Raw genomic sequence first — 11,239 nt, 5'->3', positions numbered from 1 at the left:
CAAACTGCGGCCCGCAGCCCAAATACGGCCCGCCTCCACATTTGGTCCGGCCATTTTGAATTTTTTTTTTTTTTTTTTTCTCAATCGTGTTATTTATTTCCTGGCCTTTTCCTTGAAGAATTCAGAGAGGGTTATTTGGTTATTATCTATTTAATTAATAGTGGTTTTATTATTATTATTATTATATTATTATTTTTATTTTATTTACTTTCTTTCCGTGAAGAATCCAGAAAGGGTTATTTGATTGTGGCTTTCTGAAAAACAATATTTTTTTTACATTTATGCACTTCTGCAATCGTCACACTTTTTCTGTTACAAACTGACCCCGGCCCCTCATCAGAGAAGGGAAAAGTTATGTGGCCCTCACAGGAAAAAGTTTGGGGACCCTGCTTTAACACGTATTGCCAAAGGCAGAACAACAACCTATCTGCCAATATATACCAATATTTTTTATTTCTATTAGATAAATGTTTCAGTAAAATGTTACACATTCTTGTGTATTTGCCACTTATTGGCACAGTTAACATTGAGGCGTTGGGCCTCTTTTGATCTCATTGTGAGTTTGTAAGGTTGTGACTTCTGATTAAACAAACTTGATGCCAATCAAAACGTTTGTTCTTCTTTTTCCCCAAATTAGAATCGATAAGAGAATCGATAAAGAATTGAATCGTTAAGCAATATCGATAATGGAATCGGAATCGTAAAAATCCTATCTATTAAGGTTGCGTGAGCAAGAGGGGATCCCAGAGCAGACACACAGGGGTGAGAGGAGCAATCGTTTATTGGCGATCACGAGAATGTGGCTGGAGTGGATGACTTGGCTCGTGGTAGATGAGCTGGCATAAAACGAGGAGGCTCGGGGGGAAGGCAGGCGTGGAATCCGACGAGGGGCGCGCAGAAAACAGGACCTGGGACGAGAGCAAGGAAGTCGTAAGCCAGTGAGCAAGGATATCATATACGAGTGCGAGATACAACTGACGTGGGAAACAGACGAGTTGATCGGGCGATGTGGTGGTGCGTCCGCTGGGCTTTTAAAGCAGGCTGATGGTAATTGCCCACAGCTGTGGCCGCTCCACCCATCTGACATCAGACCTGTAATCAGGCAAAATCCCCTCACCTGAGGCAGGGCTCAGGAAGGAGGAGCGGAGGCCCTAACAGGACCCCCCCTCCCACGGGCGCCACCTGGCGTCCAAAGGAGCGCACCGGGATGGGCGCGGTGGAAATCCCGGATGAGAGCCCGAGACAGCACCCACCGGGACGGGACCCAAGAGCGCTCCTCAGGACCATAGCCGTCCCAGTCGACGAGGTATTGAAGCCCCCGGCCGCGGCGACGGACGTCCAACAGGCGTCGCACCTGGTAAGCAGGACCCCCATCGACCGACAGAGGCGGAGGAGGGGGCGGAACAGGGGGGGACAAGGGACACGAAGAAACAGGCTTGACCTGGGAGACGTGGAATGTGGGATGGACGCGGAAATGACGAGGGAGCCTGAGGCGCACGGCTGCAGGGTTCACCACCTTAACAATTTCGTACAGGCCTACAAACCGGGGGGTCAGCTTAGCCGATCCAGTCTTCACAGGCAGAGATTTGGCCGCCAGCCAAACCTTCTGGCCCACGGTGTAAACGGGCGCTGGCATGCGACGGCGGTTGGCCTGGACACATGTTGCTTGCGAAGCCCGTTGGAGCGCCGTGCGAGCCCGTTCCCAGACCTGGGAGCACCGGTTGACGTGGGCCTGGACCGAGGGGACTGCAATGTCCTTTTCCTGTGATGGGAATAACGACGGCTGATAGCCAAGGGAGCAGAGGAACGGGGACATACCGGATGAGGCGTTCGGGAGGGAGTTGTGGGCGTACTCAATCCATGCCAGATTGTCGCTCCAGGAGGCAGGATGGGCCTGCGTGGTGCATCGAAGGGCGGCCTCCAGCTGTTGATTCGTGCGCTCGCATTGCCCATTTGACTGCGGGTGATAGCCGGAGGAAAGACTCACCGAGATGCCCAATGCCACACAGAAAGCCCTCCACACCTGGGAGGTGAATTGTGGTCCCCGGTCCGAGACCACATCTGCTGGGATACCATGCAGGCGGAGAACATGGTGAGTGAGCAGATCAGTGGTTTCTGAGGCGGTGGGAAGCTTGAGAAGAGGAACGAAGTGGGCTGCCTTGGAAAACCGATCAACTATTGTGAGGATTACTGTGTTGCCTTTGGAGGGAGGAAGACCGGTGACCAAGTCCAGGGCGATATGTGACCACGGTCGGCTCGGGATAGGTAGTGGGTGTAGCAGTCCTGCGCTGGGCCTGGTGGTAGTCTTGCTGCGTGCCCAAACCGTGCATGCAAGGACGAACGAGCAGGCGTCTGTCACAAGGGTCGGCCACCAAAACCGCTGTCGCAGCACCGACAACGTCCTCCTAATGCCGGGGTGGCAAAACAAACGAGATGAGTGGGCCCATTCTAATACCTGGGGTCGAAGGTCCGGAGAAACAAAGAGGGTAGACTGTGGCCCCCCACGAGGGTCGGGGTGGTCCCTGAGTGCCTCTTTGACCTTCGCCTCGATCTCCCACTCCATGGCAGCAAGGAAGCAGGTTGGAGGGAGGATGGTTGAGGGTTCCGCCTGAGACTGGCTTTTCTGGAATTGCCGGGACAGGGCATCGGGTTTTGTATTCTTGGAGCCTGGAATGTAGGACAAATTAAAATTGAACCGGCAAAAATACATGGCCCACCTTGCTTGACGCGGATTGAGACATTTGGCGGACTTGAGATATTCCAGGTTTTTGTGATCGGTGAGCACAAGGAACGGTGAGGACGCTCCTTCCAGGTGGTGGCGCCATTCCTCAAGTGCCATCTTCACAGCAAGGACTTCTCTATCGCCGATGCCGTAGTTACGCTCTGCTGAGGACAACCTGCGGGAAAAATAGGCGCAGGGGTGCACTTTGCCGTCGGCTCTGCGTTGGGACAACACTGCACCTCGGAGGCGTCGACTTCCACAATGAACTGAAGTGCTGGGTCGGAATTGACCAGCACAGGTGAAGTGGTGAAACGTGCTTTGAGGTCACGGAAGCCTACGCCGGCAGCGTCAGACCAGCAAAAAGGCGTAGCTGTGGAGGTGAGGGCCGTGAGAGGAGCAGCAATCCGGCTGTAGTCGCGGATGAAGCGACGATAGTAATTCGCAAAGCCCAAGAAGCACTGGAGCTGTTTCCGGTCGGCAGGAAGTGGCCAATTCAGGACAGCCGAGACCTTAGCTGGGTCCATGCGTAGTTGGCCCTTGCCGATGATGTAGCCCAGGAATTTGGTCTCGGGGACGTGGAACTCGCACTTTTCTGCCTTAACAAAGAGCTTGTTCTCCAGTAGACGCTGTAGCACTTGACGGACATGTTCCTGGTGTTCAAGGGGGCTGCGGGAGTAGACCAGAATGTCATCGAGGTAGACCACCACGAACCGATTGATCAAGTTTCCGAGGACATCGTTCACGAGGTTCTGAAAGACGGCGGGGGCGTTGGTGAGACCGAACGGCATAACGAGGTACTCAAAGTGACCCAGGGGGGTGTTGAATGCGGTCTTCCACTCATCCCCCTCTCGGATACGGACGAGATGATAGGCGCTGCAGGGATCAAGTTTGGTGAATATGGTGGCGTCCTGAAGGGGGGTGAATGCAGACTCGAGGAGCGGGAGCGGATATTTGTTCTTCACGGTGATGTCATTCAGCGATCGATAATCAATGCATGGGCGTAAGCCGCCATCTTTTTTCGGCACAAAGAAGAATCCTGCGCCCACCGGGGACGAGGACGGCCGTATAATGCCGGTTGCCAAGGATTCCTTAATATACTGCTCCATCGCCTCCCTCTCAGGCAGTGAGATCAAAAAGAGGCGCCCCCTAGGGAGGACTGCACCTGGGAGGAGGTCAATAGCGCAGTCGTACGGGCGGTGTGGGGGTAGCGAAGCTGCGTGTTCCTTACTGAAAACTTGCCCGAGATCATGATAACATTCTGGGACTGTGGAGAGGTCGGGTGGTTCCACTTCTGGGACAGGGCAGGACGGCATTAGTGACGACCGAAGACAGTGTGCGTGACAATACGAGCTCCAGGCGGTTATCTTGGGGTGTGACCAGTCAATGGAGGGGTTGTGTTCTTTCAGCCAAGGCAGCCCGAGGACAAGAGGAGAGCGAGGGCTCCTGAATCCATCAGGTACAATCTCTACAGGTTGGATTTCAAAAGTGATTACTTTTACCTTAGAGGAATGTAGGCTCTATGAATTAATCCATGTATACACCTGCAGATCAAGTATTGAATGTTTTTTTTTCTTAAGTGTTGATGATGTACACTACTTTTCAAAAGTCTGGGGTCCAAGCGACCCCACACTTTTAAGCCGTGATGTACATAATGAAAAATCCCATACGATGCACTACGGTTCAAAAGTTTGGGGTCATTTAGACCCCTAACTTTTGAACTGTAGTGTACATTAGGGTCTAAATCTCTTTTGTGTGCATTGTTTGATCTCGCATGTTGACAGATGTCAAAAGCTATGGCATTCATTTATTTGTTGTATCCTTATGATACGTGCTATTTATGATAGGTTACTCATTTATGATATTGAATTAAGTATTTTATGACATAATTTGATTATGTTACTTAAAAAGGCAGCATTGACACTTTTTTTTTTTTTTTTTTTTTTACGCTTACCTTCTACACACACGTAAGAGTTCATACAATACAAGGAAAGCACAGAGAGTTGCACAGTCACAAAATAAATGTCACAGATAAAAACCTTGTACCTAAACAGGCAAGTTGCTACAATGATACAATTATACATAATCTGGCAGATCTTACGACATGTAGATATTAATTTTAACAAATGGTTACACATATATGATACATAAATATAGACATGGCGGAAAACACTCAGGTGACTTGAAGTTCCGCTCTGAGACCCCCAATTTGACCAGCTTTCAAAATCGTATGACACGCATGAGTGATACCTCATTGTAAAGCTTAAAATCTCAATTTTCTGGGGAAAGAAAAATTTTGAACAGGAGGGCACTTTAAAAAAAAAAAAACATTTAAACAGCAAAACCCTATCTGGAGGCGAGAGCATGCGAGAGCAGAATTACAGACGCCATGACTTCACCGAGATATTATCGCGTACTTACAAGGGTTGGGAATCTCTGGGATGAAGCCGATTCGATATGTATCTAGATACACAGGTTACGATTCGATTAAAAAACAATACATTTTTAAGGCCGAGCGATTCGATACAATTCAATACAGTGTAAGAATGATACGGTTCGATAGAATGAAAACGATACGATAGTAAACATTTGTTGTGTGTGTTTGTACAGTATTTTAAACATATAAAAAAGACCACATTTCTAATATAGCAAAATTAAACAACAAAATTTCATACTAATGTTATGTTTTCTTTTTTTATGAAAAAAAAAAAAAAAGGCTTACTATATGACCGTCATTTTGTTGGATGGGATTGATAATAAAATAAAACTCCAGTGACAGACAACAGTAAAGTGCAGTAATTCAATTTCTGTATTTCCTGGTGTTTTTAACACAAGAGGTAAGTAATTTAAGTGCAAACTTTCAACATAAACATCTTTCAAACAAAAATATTAATTATATGCAGCAGCTCTAGAAAAAAAAAAAGAATTAAACCTGCTAGTGTTATCATAGATAAATAATAAATTATGCTTTACGACTGGTCTAATTGGGGGAATAAAAACATGGCATTTTAGACAGACAGGTCAATAATCATTACTTTAACCTTATACACAGCAAAGTCATTCACTTATGCCTGTGCTTCCTCATTTTTTATTCCTCATCACTGTCCATATCTTTTTTGAAGGGCAGATTTTTGTTGAGGAAGATCAACTAATCCACATGTTCATGTTTAAGTAGACTGCGTTTCGTGGAAACAATTTGCTGCCCTTTCCACCATTGTAGTGGGTTATTTTTCAGGGTTAAAAACTCACTATCTCTGTACTGTTCCACACTTCACACAAGTTCTGTCCCATGCGAACAGATCTGGCTGCCTTCATCACTTCAAAGTCCGACTTTTGTTTTCCTGGGTACGTTGAAAATCAATCGCTGCACGTCGCTGGCGTCAGTGATCACATTGTCCATTGTTTTAGCATGTTGCTTTGTTGCCACTACTAGTTTCGTTTTGGGCTCTGAAGAAAACGCTACGGACCATGCGTTACAGCGGTTTTGTTAGCTCTGGCGTTGTTATGACACGTCCATGACAATCGGGTAATGACGGCGACTAGTAGCGGTTCTGCCGAAATGCATGGGAAGTTCAGGCAACCACGACTGTGAGCTGTGCTTGTCCATATTATATCATGCGTGCGGTCTCGATCTTAGTGCACTGTGTGGTGAATGACACAAGCGCAGCATGTGAAGTAAAAACTAAATTATTATCATATTACGCAATGCATTAGAATCCGATTCTTGTGCTCGCGATAGCCGAATTCTATATCCACTATCAGTTCATTGAATATTTAATGGCTAATTACTGTCGAATGGTAACTTTACTATCGATACATCTGTATCTCTCACCTGTAAAACCAGATATCCGGTCGTATCGGTTTATCGTTCTCAAGCTTAGTACTTACCTTGTTTTGATCCAAAAACTCCATGTTGCAGGTACCATTGAGTGTCAAGACACAGCTATGAATGGCGACAGCTGGATTTTTGGGGGATTTTATGGGTGAAACATGGTAATATAACATGGGTCACGATGCAGAAATCGCAGACATCAAGGAGTGGTCGAGGTTTTCTTTTCCATATATTTACCATTTTTAATGTTTGTTTTTTTTTTTCAATTACTCTTTGTTTGGATCAATTATTAATCATCTAACATATCGGAGAAAATGCGACAGTAACAAAAAAAAAATACAATTAAGCGATAGTGATAAGGTAGTTATCCGAGACTTTTTTTTTTTTTAAATCCTGTCCTGTTCAGCTGTTTGACACGGAGAATGGAAGTGCCCGGATGGTCTGAACAGTTTTAATGTTTCACATTGAGAGTCTGACATACTCCCATTGTGATCATTCAACATACCTCGTTTATTATGACAAAGCAGCGAAAAGGAAGGGGTTATGGGGGAACAGAAGAAAAGAAACACAAGAGAAGAAAGAAAAGAAACACAAACTACAACAAAAAATACATTGAACGTCTACACTAACTACTAATATGTTGGCGCTATCGTCAGCTAGACGTATTTCCGGATGACACCATGTGGGGGGTCTGTTGACCAGGGAAAGAGGGGGATGGGGGTGGGGGAGTCTATAAGCTAAGTGTGAATTGTGTGAATCCCTTGTGAGTGTAAGCCCGTTGGCGACCGACCCTACGCCGCCCAATCGCCAATCCCGGCACCAGGACCCCCCCACCCGAGCGCGCCCCATCACATCCAGCCGCACACGAGCCCCACCGGGTGCGCGACAGCCACGCAGATGAGCAGAGACAGCCAACGACCCATGACGGAGCACAGGGCGGATACCCTGTCAGATAAGAGAGCGGAAGGCGGAGGCAGGAGAGCGCCGAAGAGCTGCCACGGGGCGGCGCAAGATCGGAGCCCCGACCTCCACCCACTTCCGCGGCCGGCAGCCCAGGCAAAGTCGAGGCCTCGCCCCAGGAGCCACGCCATAGGGAAAAAGTGTGTGACCCACCTACCACCCTATTACTGTGGCTGCAAGGTTCCCGGGTGGCAGCTATTACCCAGCACCGCGATGGGATTGTGAGGGTAGTGCAATGTTTGCATTAAAATAGAAGCGCTTGGCTTGGGGCAGTGGGACCGCAGCATGGACTTTCTACCCAGTCGCCCGTCCCACCGCCCTTTGCCGGAGCTCTCCTGTGGAGTATGATGTGTGTGGTGCGTTAAAAAAGGTGTAGGGATGGCGGGGCCTGTCGTGAGGAGGTAACCAAGAGGCACCCCCCACAACAGGTCCCAACCATCCCACAACCTTGGTGTATGATACATTAAAAACAGGGGTGAGCCGGGCTGGGGCTGTATGGCCCCGTCCCAACTCTCCCTGGAGAGATGTATGAGTCTGTAATGTGACTTTTTTACAGACGCCATTTTTTTCATTGTGACATAATTTGTTTAAAAGTTTAAAAAATGTGAGTGAATAATTTTTTAAAGTCATTTTTTTAAGACGAAATATGACACACCAATTAATTATTCTAAGCTAAAAACGACAGACATTTTGAATGATAAATATAATTAATTACCTTCGTTTTATGGCTGAGTTGAAACAAAAGCGGTTGCGCGACGTCTGTAAACGGGGGTTTTCGGAGTAAAACAGACAATTTAAAAAAAGTGTGGGGGGCTTAATGTGCCATGAATCTGCTATGGCAGCATATGGACATAATTTTCTGTCAAACACAACAGTTGTTTTGGCTTAAAATACAGCAGTTTCTTTAAAAGAGGAGTGCAAGAGCAGAAACTGTCTTGTCCGTGTTTTCCGCCATATATGTATTTAGATATATATATCTATATATATCTATATCTATATATATATACAGTGGGACAAATAAGTATTTGGTCAACCACCAGTTGTGCAAGTTCTCAATATATCTATATCTATATCGATATACTGTATATACAGTATATATACTATATATAAATAGATATAGATAGATAGACAGACAGAGTGGGGCAAATAAGTATTTAGTCAACCACCAATTGTGCAAGTTCTCCTACTTGAAAAGATGAGAGGCCTGTAATAGTCAACATAGGTAAACCTCAACCATGAGAGACAGAATGTGGGGAAAAAAACAGAAAATCTCATTGTTTGATTTTTAAAGAATTTATTTCCAAATTAGAGTGGAAAATAAGTATTTGGTCACCTACAAACAAGCAAGATTTCTGGCTGTCAAAGAGGTCTAAATTCTTCTAATGAGGTTTAACGAGGTCTAACGAGGCTCCACTCGTTACCTGTATTAATGGCACCTGTTTTAACTCAATATTGGTATAAAAGACACCTGTCCACTATCTCAGTCAGTCACACTCCAAACTCCACTATGGCCAAGACCAAAGAGCTGTTGAAGGACACCAGAGACAAAATTGTAGACCTGCACTAGGCTGGGAAGACTGAATCTGCAATAGGTAAAACACTTGGTGTAAAGAAATCAACTGTGGGAGCAATTATTAGAAAATGGAAGACATACAAGACCACTGATAATCTCCCTCGATCTGGGGCTCCATGCAAGATCTCACCCCATGGCGTCAAAATGATAACAAGAACGATGAGCAAAAATCCCAGAACCACGCGAGGGGACCTAGTGAATTACCTACAGAGAGCTGGGATCACAGTAACCAAGGCTACTATCAGTAACACAATGCGCCGCCAGGGATTCAAATCCTGCACTGCTGGACGTGTCCCCCTGCTGAAGCCAGTACACGTCCAGGCCCGTCTGCGGTTTGCCAGAAAGCATTTGGATGATCCAGAAGAGGACTGGGAGAATGTGTTATGGTCAGATGAAACCAAAATAGAAATTTTTGGTAGAAACACAGGTTCTCGTGTTTGGAGGACAAAGAATACTGAATTGCACCGAAGAACACCATACCCACTAGAGGTGTGCATCGGCACTGCCCTCACGATTCGATTACGATTCGGAGGGCCACGATTCGATTTGATTCGATTCAGAGGGTCACGATTCGATTAGGTTTGATTCGGCAATGCATCGCGATGCATTAAAGCCTGGGATGCATTAAAATTCTAAAGCAAAGCATTTTTTTTTTTAATCATGAGGCAACACAAGCGGTCAGACATTAAACAACTTTTTATTGGCTCTTGTGTCACTCCTGGTTGAAGTCAAATAAAAATAGTATACTTTCAGATATATATATTTAAAAAAAAAAAAAAAAAAACATCACAGCACTGAATTTGTGCTTTGAATGAGACCAGGGCTTTCTCTTTTTTTTTTACACACAGTAGCACTCCCTCTCTCTCCGCTTCAGCCATTGTTATGTTATGTCCTGTCTCTCTGCTCTCTCGATTGCAACTTTGCATGTCTGTGACGTTACTCCGGTGAGGAAGCGGATTTGGGTTCCTCGTCCCCCCTGCATTGCTTTGAATGTAAAGTAGCTTCCTCTACAGGTAAACATGAGAATAATAATACAAATGGGGAAACCAAATCCATTGCATCACCGGAATTGCGCAGGGAAGATTTTTGAACGTACTTATATTAGAGCCTAGTTCGTCCCTAAAAAATCCAGCCCGACCCGACCCGGCCTGGCCCGGCCCGCGCGTATTAAAGCCCGACCCTGCCCGAGCAATTAACTTACCTTGCAGGCCTGAGCCCGAAAAAACCCAAAATTTTACGTTTTATTTGTAGGCCCGCGCCAGGAACAAATAAAAAAAAAAAAAAAAACGTTTTATTCGTAGGCCCGAGCCCGATTTATTTGTGAGGACTCAGGTGGAGGAGGAAATGCGGGGATGCGATGCGTGGTTGCGTTTTTTGTGACGATGCCATGTGCATAATGATAACAAATTAAAGCCCGTCTTTTGTAACAAATTCTCCCAGTTAAACAAGACTGGAAGATGCATATTCAATAAATATATCTTTTATATTTTTGTGTCTGTTCTATCAGGTGGATAGTTCATGCGTCATTTCCTCGGCAAAATGCAATAGACGTGTATTTTAATTTCTTCGAGTTGGCAGAAAAAAACGCAAGTTTTCTTAATGTTTAAATAGTCTACCTATTTTTCTGATCATTATAAATGCATTTACACAACGAAATAACGCCGGACAGGTTTGGTAAATATATTTCTGTGTGGGATATTTTGCTCACTACGCGCCTCTATGACAATGAGAGGAACAGCAGCATACAAAAATAAACTAAAATACTTTTAAACAACATTCTTCTTTTTAATGGCTCGCATTAGAACACACAAAAGAACAACCTGCCTTAATGAGTATGTCATGCCCTGGGAAAATGTTAATATTCCATCATTTATCCATAAACGCATGCCTTTTGTATTCATATCTGTTAGGTTTTGTGTTTGTTTTCTCCTAGTGCAGTACTTCTCAAATAGTGGGGCGCGCCCCCCTGGGGGGGCGCAGAGCGATGCCAGGGGGGCGAATGTGACCTCGGGGAACATGCTTTTTTTTTTTTTTTCTGCCGTACTGGAATAAAGTGTACTTGCGCATCCACTCAGTGGGTGGCAGTGGCGCTCTCATTTTCAGAGTGCGTGCAGTATTTTTAAACTAAGGAAGAGAACTCATCACACAGAAAACA

Source organism: Corythoichthys intestinalis, chromosome 1 (assembly GCF_030265065.1).
Source record: "Corythoichthys intestinalis isolate RoL2023-P3 chromosome 1, ASM3026506v1, whole genome shotgun sequence".
NCBI classification, from domain to species: Eukaryota; Metazoa; Chordata; class Actinopteri; order Syngnathiformes; family Syngnathidae; genus Corythoichthys; species Corythoichthys intestinalis.
The sequence above is the reverse complement of the archived record's forward strand: the minus strand, read 5'-3'. Positions refer to the sequence as shown.